Genomic DNA, 10,601 nt, shown 5'->3' with positions numbered 1-10,601 from the left:
CTCTGACTTAAAGAGACTCAATGTGTCACCAGGACCTAGACAGAATCTGGTTCCAGGGCATCTAGCTAGCACCCAAAACAAAGGCAGTGAACCTCATATTTCTTCAGACATCCCTTCTCTGCTCCCAGGGAAACCACTGCAAGAGAGATCAATACTGTTAGGTCACCTGCTGTGACAATATGTTCACAGATATTCTTTGAAGACCCCAGGGGTTAGTTAGACCCTTTCTACTCAAACTGTTACCTCTTTGGGTCAGTGCTCAGTAGTCTGCCAGACATCTCCTGCTGAAGGGGGTCTGGGCCATGGCAGAACCAAGATTCTGTCTAGGTAGGTACTAAGGCACTCAGCTCCTAGTGGAGAGACTGCCTGGGGGATCTTTCCCATCTCTTTATCACATCCTGATGACTGCCTGCTAGAACATGGCCTCCTGTAGCACACGGCACAAAAGCCAAGACCAGGGCCAGCGGCACATCGCTCCTTTAGCTCTGATGCCAAGTTGTTGTTTGAAGAGAGCAACGCTCTTTCCATCTTTGAGCCCTCTGCCTTCTGCTCAGTTCCAACAGGGGGATAAGCAGGGCTGCAGAAAGAGATCAGAGACACCCAGGCTGTTACCCCCACCGCTCTTCTCACCCCCTGTTTGCCAAGGAGCTGTTACTTCACATTATCTGTGGCTCAAGGTTGCCCCCTCAGGCTAGCAAGGTGCAAGAGGTCTGCTGCATGGTTTGAATCCCACTTCCTTCACTGGTTGGCTTCCTTGCTTTGGCTAGTCCTTCCCTTCTCCGAGTCTCCATTTGCTCATCTGCACAAAGTGGAGAGAAGAGTACGTATGAGCATGAATGTGACAGCTTTGCAGCACTGGCACTTTGGGGGCACTCATTAAATATGCAAAGTGGCAACTGTCCTCAATCTGAGGTAGAGCTGACAGATGAAACAGCCAGGAAACCTGGCTCGGTGCTGTCACGGAGCTGCCTGGGCTACAGAGAAAACACTCAACAGGGCCCTGGGGATCCTTTACAGCCTGGAGCTACTCAACCTGGGGCTGCAGAACCAGACTCACCATCTCTGAACAGCAGTACCCTTGGTCACACACACACACACACACACACACACACACACACACACACACACACGCTCGCGCCGAAGACTATGCATTCCAACGGGTGCTCAGAAGCCAAGGTAGAGGCCCAGCACACACAACCAGACAAATTACCACAAGAGCCCAGCAAGTGACCCACAGGGGGCCAGACCAGGGCGCTCACACTGGGGTTTTCTTATGCACACCTCCTCAGCCTTCCCTGCTTGAGTCTGCGGCTTCATTCTCTCTGCATCTTCTCCACCAAGCCGCTAGAGCTTAACCTGGGCATGTGGGCTGCCGGGCCTGGGGCCATTATGCGGGCGCATGGCCTGCCTCGCAGGGGCGCAGAGCAAACTTAACCTTCATTTGGGAGCGCCCAGCGGCCGGAGCGCGTGGCGCAGCCATCGATCGCCGCTAATGGCCTCGTCTAAATGCGGAGCCGCTGCCTCCGCCCCCGGGTCAGGGCGCTCCCGCCCTAGCCCTGTGCTTGGTGCAAAATGGTGTTTACAAAAGTCAATATTGGCCACAGCGCCGCCCAGGCATGGAAGAGCCCCGCTGGGTGCCTCAGCCCCAGGCCCTCTCCTGCTGTCCAACTGACCCTAGTCCTGAATAGGCACCTGAAGGTCAGACACCAACAAGCCTTGGCCAAGGTGGCAGAGGACTGCCAATCTCCAGCATCCTTTCTGCTTAGTGCTGTACCTAGGTATGATTTGGGTATACCTGCCTTGACCTCAGGTCCCTGCTCTATAATGGGTCAAATCCCTTTTCTACAGGGTCCCAGAGTGTCATTTTAAAATCCGTTTCCCAAGAATTGTTGAAGGGTGGCCTTAGAGATATAATAGCCAGGTACTCCAAAACATACTCTCACCCTTTCTTACCTGGTTTCCTTCAGGTCACTGCTGGGCTAGCTTCAGCTAGGCTCAGTTTATCCAGGACAAAGCAATATCTCTGGAAGGTTCATACCTGACTCTTGGTCTCTGCATTGAACAGCCTGGGGGTGACCCTCAAACCCTTCTAAGCTCAGCATTACATGGAGGTGGGGGTCAGACTCTAGGTAGTTGGGCACTGGGTAGCTTTACCTGCTGGAGAAGCCTTCAACATGCTGAGGCCAAGACCTAGGCCAGGAGTCAGCGTTAAAAGTGCATACAAGGAGGTCATTTCCTAACGGACCCATACACCTCTTAGGGGCTCCTTTCATTTTGCATTGCCAGTTTCAAGTTTTCAGAAAAACACAGTAATTGCAACCATTTCGTCCTATGCCCCAGCTCTCTGGTCCCCTAAGACGAAAGAATTAAGAGAGCAGGAGGAGAGGAGAAGGGCTGGATCCTGTAGGGCTGGCAGACCAGCGACCCGAGCCTGCCCTCTGGTGGCCACGGCTATGCTGACAGCCCTGCTCCTGCGTAGTTGGGCTTGCAGAGCACATTTCTGGCACTACTTACTATCCAGCAGCGCATTTTCGTTGTTTTTGTTTGTTTTGTTTGTTTTTTGTTTTGTTTTTGTTTTTGTTTTGTTTTTTTGACGTTAAGTTCATTGTGTGTTGGAGGACTATCGATATCATCCAACTTCGGAGAGCTTTCTCTGTGTCAGACACAACAGTAGCACCTTTGTGAGCTGTTTCTCCTCTTTCTCTCCAACACCTCGTCCCACAGAGTTGGTCCTTTTTTCATTGTATGCTGCGATTTTTCCTAAGTCACGTTCTAATGGGCAGTGGGTGGACGCTTGAATCCAGGCCTCCAAACTCTAGGTCTCTGCCTGCAGCCATCGCACCTTTTCTACTCCAGAATCTAGAGATGATTCACGTAATGTGACTTCAGCATCCTGGATTAACCATGTCTGGAGAATCAACATTTTAAAATCACTGAATGCTGAGAAGACGGTATTTTAGATGTGCGGACCCAGGAACCATAGTTAGGATAGAGAAGGTCTTGCTTCAGGGACGGTGTAGAAGGTGTTTTCTGGTTTTGTATTTGAAGGCAGAGAGTATAAGGCCTGGCTAGGTGGTGCTGCAGGGTGGGAAACTCAAGACAGCCTCCGGTCTCCTGACCTGGGGTTCATTCCATGTGTGTTTCTCAATCAAAGCTTCTCCAATCATGCTCTTTTTACAGCCATTGCAATAAAGCTGTGGACTTTTGTTCCAGAACAGCACATAAAATATCCCATTATTTGCTTCCTAGCCTGAGCTTCTGTTTTACGTCTTAAGTCTAAAGTGTAAGCCTCATAAAAGGTAATCATCTAAGGCCTGTTCAAAGAGAAGCCATAAATTGCCCATTTAGCCCAATCAGCCTTTATTGTGTTCCTATGGGTACCTGACCAGGACAATCTGGGTCCCAGGGAGAAGAAGGGGGAACAGAAACCTCAGCTCTCGTTTCTGAACTGTTTAACTCTCTTTTGGGAAAGAGTGACAAAAGAGTGTAGAGTTGATCCAAGGGACAGAAAGGACATAGGACACATCACCATTGTCCCATCCATATTCAGCTGCACAGTGGGGTAGGGGAGAGGGAAGAGGCCAGTGGGAGCTGGGAAAGAATGGAAGCGAAGAAGTCAGGGTTTACTGTTATTATTATTAATTATTGCTGTTAATTGGTTTGTTGTTATTAATTATTGCTGTTAATCGCTCAGTAATGACTATGCCCTCGGCCCTGTGCTAGGTATGGGAAGTATCTTATTCTATAGCATTCTTGCCGTGCCATTTGGTGGGCAAACATAGGCTTGAGGAGGCTAGATGTTTACCCAAGTTCATGTAGTCAGTAATCCCAGAGCTGCTGATTTTTACTTGATGTGGAAGCTTTTAACAAGTGTTTGATGTCACACTGCTCTGGGAGCCGGTCTCAGATGACCGGAATGACTTACAAATGTAGGCCACAGGGTGTCTGCAATAGGCAGGGCTGGAGGGCAGCAGGCCAAAAGGCTCTGTCTGAAGCCTGTACCTGGCTAATGGATGCTCACCCTGTGAAGTCTAACACGGGGCTCCTATGAGCTCCCAAATTGACCAAACCCAGGTCTTCTCTTATACCTAGTGACACAGGTCCAACTCTGTTTAGGTTACATAGGGATAGGACTGGGATACCCTAGCCAAGTCAAGCTCCCTGGAGTTACCTCTCAGGGGAATATGCCCTTTCCAAATTTGCTGATTGGAGGGCTCTTCTTACTGACTCCCACCTTTCCCACCAACACTCTAATTTCTCCAACATCTACAAAAGTATGTGTAAATCCATAAAGGGACTTTGTTCTTTCTTCAGAGAGGGGACTATAGAGAGGAGAGCTCTGTTACTCATGACCCTACAGTATCTATATTAGGCTTGGCATACAACGACGGAGACCATCCTCTGAAACTCTTCCTGGGTCCACTCTGCCCCTAACCTACAAGTCTTGTCTTCTTACCTCCAGCTCCTGCCTTCTTCTGCCGTCGTTTTCTGTTTTCCTCCTGCCCCTCCCCACATCTCTCATACCTGAGTTTCATGCTTTCTCACATCTATACCATGTAGAAATGAGACATCTCCTGATTGGCCTTCCCACTTTCCCTCTCTATTTAATTCACTGCCCACAATGTGGGCCCTGCTCCACTGAGACCCCAGCGCTCTCGAGACATTGTTTAGTCCCCTGTGTCACCTGCTCCTGTGGGTAGCTTCAGGCTTCCCTCTTTGTAAGGTGTGGTTCTAGGGGGAGAGAGCATGGTCGGATGAGTCAGCCTGTTAACCCACACACTGGGATGGTAACAACGTCCTCACAGGAGTGCTGCAAAGATTCAATAACACCAACACATTAAGTATTTATAGCATTGGCAGGCACCTAGTAAACACTCAATAAAATTCCCAGGGTTAACTACCATAATCTTTGTCAGCTCCTAACTAGTCCCAAGCCAAACTCTTTGACCTGTTACCCAATCTTCAGAGAAAGAGTGTTCAAGGATAAAGATCAAAGATGATTTGGTCTCATTCTGAAGATATGTATGCAGTCTGTCTTGCTCCTTTAAATGTGGTTTGACCTGAGGCTACTTTGACTATGACAGAAGTGATACTGTGTAGTTCAGAGCTTTCCACCCTGGCTCTGGTAAGAAGTCTGATGATCATGACACAAGAGAGGCCCCATGACACAGGGTCACACTGAGTCAACCTTCCAGCTATCCTGTCGAGTCTTGGACATCTAAGTGAGTCTTCCTTAGTTCCACACCCCTCCCCCCTTACGATCCAGCCTCCAAGTGAATAGTTGACTGAGCAGAGCTCCCTAGGCAGCCCGCCTGACTCTTGGCCTCTGAGATGGAAAGAGATTAAAACTGCTGTGTTAAACAAGTGAAGTTAGGGTTGCTTGTATGGGATGCAGACAGCTGAAGCAATGAATAAAGGGGTATCTGGGCTTGCAGAGAAAGACCCACAGCTGTTGCTATGTAAAGTGTACCTTAATGTAAGTTATTATGGGTTAGGGGATAGCCCAGCTGATAAAGTACTTGCCCTGAAAGCACCTGAGTTCGATTCTCTGGAACCATCATTAAAATAGCCAAGTGCAGTGGCTAACACTTGTCATCCTAGCCCTAGGGAGGCAGAGAAAGGTAGGTCCTTGGGTTTGCTGGTCAACCAGACCAACCTACTTGGTGAGCTTCAGGTCAGTGAGAGGCCTTGTCTAAAAAGCCAAAATGCGGTGGAGGGCACCTGAGGAATGACACCTGAGGTTGATCTCTGACCTCTACAGGCATGCATTGACATGTGTATACAAGCCTGCATATGCTATGCCCGTAATTTGTAAAAGCTCAAGAGGACTAAGGTTGTAGTCAGTTGCTGGAGTGGCTGTCTAGCTTGCCAGGCATGAAAACCTGGGCCCAATCCCTAGCACTACATAAAGTGGACATGCTAGAGAACATGTCACCTCAGCACACAGAAGGATCAGACATTCAAGACCATCCTTGGCAATATAGTGAGTCAGAGGCAAGATGGGACTCCACGAGACCCCTGTCTCCTTAGTAAAGCAAAGTAAACAAGCAAATAATACCCCATATTTGTGACTATGTTTCCACTTACATTTGTCCTAAAAGCATCAGTGAATTAGGTTATTTCTTTATTATTTCTACATTCAATGTTATATCCTCTTAACTTTTTAGATATTTTAGTTTTGTATTTAGTTAGTGCGAATTATCTTCCGGACTGAAAAGTACTACTGACCCAAGCCAGAATACGGTAGCAGCCAATTTGATCTTCAACTGGACATGGGACATTGTTTCATCTTCCAAGAAAGTTTGACAAAAGAGTCCTTGGTGCACAGGCTGGACAGATTTTTCTCCTGCTTAATCTTCACTTGCTCCATCAGTAAAATTCATAGATCGGAGCCTTTCACACACTCTCCAGTTTTACTGCAACCTGGTGTTGCTTTCCAAACTCTTACCATTGCGAGTCTCACTTGGCCGTGGTTCCACAACCCATTGTCCTGTCATTGTGACAGATGGATCTAGTCTGTGAGAATTATTTAGGGCTTCTAGATTCTTTTATTATCTTATAATTAGTGGGGTCATCTGGAGGTTTCCTAGGAGATGAGGGATTGAGTCTGCATGTTTCTTTTCCTCCCTAAGAAGGCGGCCAATTCATCACTCGGAACACCTGGCTGCACGGTGCACTAGCGCCCGCTGGGCGGCCTCAGCGGCGGCTCGTCTCCCACACAAGTTCTTCTCATCTCTCTTTCTTGACTTCATGGTTCCCGGTGACTTTTCCTTCCTGTTTCCATAGCTAGAAACATACGGACAACAATGCTTTACGAAGAAAGACGTTTGCTAGAAAAGTAAACTACACACATGCCGACATCGTCCGACTTACAGAAATAGTAAAAGTGACTCCATGTTATTATGCTTGCCTTTTCTCCATAACCACCGTTCGGTATACATTTTATGAACTTTGGTGCCATGAAGAATTCACAGATTTTTTTTTTGGAAACTTACCTTGATGTAATGAACCATATTTCTCCTGCCCCTCTTTTCTGTGCCTTGCTCAGAGGACCACCACTTTGCCATGGGAAGGCACTGGAAGCGGGATCCTTGTTTAAAAATATGTCACCAATAGCCTCTAATTCGGTCCTGCTTTCTAGGAAGAGCAGGGGACTCCATAGCTATTCTTCTGTTCTGGTTTCCTTGAAAGCCATGGAACTGCCCACCTCAAGAGACAACACTTCTTTGTAGCAGAAAGTGGTGTCAGAGCTTAGGGTTTGGGTTCTGTGTCAGCAAATGAAGTCTGAGTGCAGGGACCCGCTGTTTTGTTCTGGTTTGGTATCATATCACTTGGGACAGAGATGATGGTTTCAGACTCCTAGGCATCTGCTAGGATTTGTGTCTGGCTACTTTTATGTCAGCTTGACAAAGTCTTTTGAGGAGAGGGAACCCCAGTTGAGAAGACCGGGCTGTAGAACATTTTCTTGATTGGTGATTAGAGGAAGGTCCGGCCCTCTGTAAGTGGGGGCACCTTCCGGCTGATGGTCCTGGGTTTTATAAGAAAGAAATTTGAATAAGCCATGAGAAACAAGCCTCTAGGCAGACTTCCTCAATGGCCTCTGTCTGCTTCTTCCTCCAGGTTCCCGCCCTGATTTCCTTAGATAACGAACAGTGATGCAGAAACAAAACACACCCTTTCCTCCCCACATTGCTTTTGGTGATGGTGTTTCATCACAGCCATAGACCCTAGATAGTCACACAGCATTTCTTCCACTGCTGGGCTTGGGAAGCACAGGCATGTTCTCTTCTCCATAGCTCTGTCCCTTTCATTTCTCACACTGCAGTGGAGATGACCTACACGTTTAGGTGGGAGGACTTAGAGATGAAGGAGGGCACTCAGAACAGCTTTACTGTCTGTGTTTCCCCTGCAATTCTCATGTCAGAATCAACCCCACAAGCCCCTGTAGGCATTCCTATCTAACCCTTGTATCAGAGACTTTTACTGGTGACACAGAGTGGAAGGCACCTTTCCACCAGCGCCAGCTCCGGGTGCCTGCCACCACTGTCCCCCAGAAGATCCAGCGCCATGAGTTTCTTGTGAGGCTTCCCAGCGATCTTATGCACTTGCAAGTGACTGTGAACGTATGGTCCTTCTCTGCAGCCCACCACACATCACACAGTTTAGCTCACTTTTTCGCTCTACAGTGTACCTTGCAGCTTACCCTATAGAATTTCACCAACAATAGCCTTGGCGGATATACTTCACCATGCTTAACCTTTCCATAGTTACTTGTCTCTAACTATGTGCTATTATTGTAAGAGACGCATCAAAAAACAACCTTTGTACAAACAGCTCTGTTGCCTGCCTGTAACTGTATCTGCAGGATAAGTCCCTGGATATGGTCGCACGCAGGGCTCCCAGGATATACTATGTATTTTCTCGGTGTTGCAAAAGTGCCCCAAGGGAGCAAGCCACTTTGGTTAGATACCTTTGCGATGCTGGGCTGGTGGCTCCACACATCTTGCCAACATTGTCTAGTATGAAGCTTTTTGATAGGATCCAGTCTGGTACAATAGATTTTAGTGAGGTTTTAACTTTCATTTCTCCGATTATGGCGACCATGAGCATTTTGCCTGGACTTTAGAGCAGTTTTTCTCCACCTCTGAATATTACACTTTGCCTAGGTGTACTGTTCATGTTTTTAATTGATCTTTACAGCTTGCAATCTAAAGGAAATTGTGATCTGAGAAGAAAGTATTTTCCTTCCACTATTTGCCCTGCAATTCCTTAGGAGTAATTGTTACCATTTCCACATGAAATTTAGAGTTTGTGAAGTTGAAAAGAAAACCACTGTTGATATTTTTATTGAGTGTGCTTACCATTGACCACTTTGAAGAGAATTTATTGTTTTCTTACAGTCAAATTTATCTTTTTTTCCACTTGAAATATTTTGTCTTTATCATAGTAGAAAGGGCATTCTCACTCTAATTATAAAACTGTTCTCCTTCGCTTCTTGTGAACTTTCATCTCTTGAATCCAAATCTTTGAGCCATTTGGGGTAAGGTGTAAGGCTGAACTCAACTTCAGTTTATTGCAGAAGGCTACCTTGTTGGTTCCATATCAGCCAGCGACCGATTCATCTTTTCCCTACTGATTTCAGAGGCCAGCTCTACGATACACAGTTCCATATGTGTCTGCTCTTGGTTTTGTTTTCTATTGTGTTCCGATGCTCTGTGCGCCAGGGACAAGCTGTTTTAATAAACGTGGCTTTGTGAGCACTGCCTCAAGTGCAGGGTCCGTCACTCCTCACTCCTCCTCCCTCCAGGCTCTTCTGGAATATTATTGCATACATATTTTTTGCAATATAAACTTTAGGATTGACTTATTTGTTTAAAAACAGTGTTGATCTTTCCATTGGGATGACGTGACACACGATATTGACCTAGAAGGAACTGACATATTTATGATGTTGCTTCTTCTCAGTCAGAAATGTGCTCTGCCCTCCCCTCCATTTAAGCATGTGTTTATGTCTCTCTGGAGTGCCTTAAAGTTTTCTTCACATAGATCTTGAGCATTTCTACTTAAGATTATTCCTAGATATTTTATCTTTATTGTTGGTATTGTAAGTTTCCCCTATTACACAGCATCTTCTAAAGGAATGTCTATTGATTCTCTCCCCCCCCCCCTCTCTCTCTCTCTCTCTCTCTCTCTCTCTCTCTCTCTCTCCCTCCCTCCCTCGATTCCTCACCCCTCCTCTCCCTCCCTCTCTGCCTGCATCCCCCACTCCAAGGCCTAGATAAACTAAGAACTCCAGATCTTTTTTCCTTTGCCCCCTGAGAGCTGGGGTCACAGGTGTGTACTACTATGACCAGCTCTCTTCTCCTTTTCCTTCCTTTTCCCTTTCCTCCCCTCTCTCCTTTCTTTTCTTTTTAAAACATATTTTGGGGCTTTTGGTTTTGATCTTTTCAACTACATTAGCTAATACTGGTGGGGTCTCATGGCCATCCAATAGCAATTACTTTCTTCCTGCTCATATTCAAGACAAGATAACAATTACCAAGAGGCTGTGTGTGGAGATTGTAGCGCATATGCGTGAGACGAGATCTTTTTATTTACTTATTAAGTTATCCTTGGTCGAGCTTGGTCTTTGACAATCACACACCTGCTTATAATGCACTCTGTTTGCTCATGTCCTCACCCTCTTCTATCTCCTTCTCTCTTGCATTTGTATTTTTCTCCCTTTTCCTATAAGCTCTCTCCATTCCTGTCTTTCTGTTTCGTTTTGTGACACAGGAGTATCCCTCCGAATCCCGATGGTTTGCAAGTAGGTACACAAGGAAAACAATACATGTTCCTCCCACAGAATACACCAGTAGTCAGTAGTTCAACAGGAAAGGGTGGCACCTCAGGAGCCCCTTCTCAGTGCATGACTGGCAGTTGACAGGCCCAATCATGTGCAGGCTTGGTGCAGAGAACTGCAGCTCCTGTGGGTTTGCAATGGCTGCACCTGAAGGTAACATTCGCATACTTTCTCCCTGTCCCTTTTTATATTCTGTCTGCTCCATCTTCTGTGACATTCACTGAGCCTTATGCGGGTTGGGGGAAGGTTTGGGGATAGT

The sequence above is a fragment of the Rattus norvegicus genome, chromosome 5, assembly GCF_021556685.1.
Source record: "Rattus norvegicus strain SHRSP/BbbUtx chromosome 5, alternate assembly SHRSP_T2T, whole genome shotgun sequence".
Taxonomy (NCBI): Eukaryota; Metazoa; Chordata; class Mammalia; order Rodentia; family Muridae; genus Rattus; species Rattus norvegicus.
Note: the sequence above shows the minus strand (reverse complement) of the source record.